A 368-nucleotide genomic window follows, 5' to 3' on the forward strand; every position below is an offset into this window, starting at 1 on the left:
CTAATAATTAGTGATGTTGAGCAGCTTTTCATGTGCCTCTTGACCATCTGTATGTCTTTGGAGAAACGTCTATTTAGGTCTTCTGCCCATTTTTTGATAGGGTTGTCTGATTTTTTGATATTGAGCTGCATGAGCTGTTTATATATTATGGAGATTAATCCTTTGTCTGTTGATTCATTTGCAAATATTTTCTCCCATTCTGAGGGTTGTCTTTTCGTCTTGTTTATGGTTTCCTTTGCTGTGCAAAAGCTTTGAAGTTTCATTAGGTCCCCTTTGTTTATTTTTGGTTTTATTTCCATTACTCAAGGAGGTGGATCAAAAAAGATCTTGCTGTGATTTATGTCAAAGAGTGTTCTTCCTATGTTTTC

The 368-nt window shown here is 35.3% G+C and overlaps 1 long non-coding RNA gene across 2 annotated transcripts in view; it reads right to left on the reverse strand.

Annotated features, from left to right (window-relative positions):
* The window catches only part of LOC114484740 (uncharacterized), a 198,053-nt gene that overhangs the window by 53,365 nt on the left and 144,320 nt on the right, over positions 1 to 368 (reverse strand). The window lies entirely within an intron of this gene.

This window comes from Physeter macrocephalus, chromosome 21 (genome assembly GCF_002837175.3).
Source record: "Physeter macrocephalus isolate SW-GA chromosome 21, ASM283717v5, whole genome shotgun sequence".
In the NCBI taxonomy this organism is placed as follows: Eukaryota; Metazoa; Chordata; class Mammalia; order Artiodactyla; family Physeteridae; genus Physeter; species Physeter macrocephalus.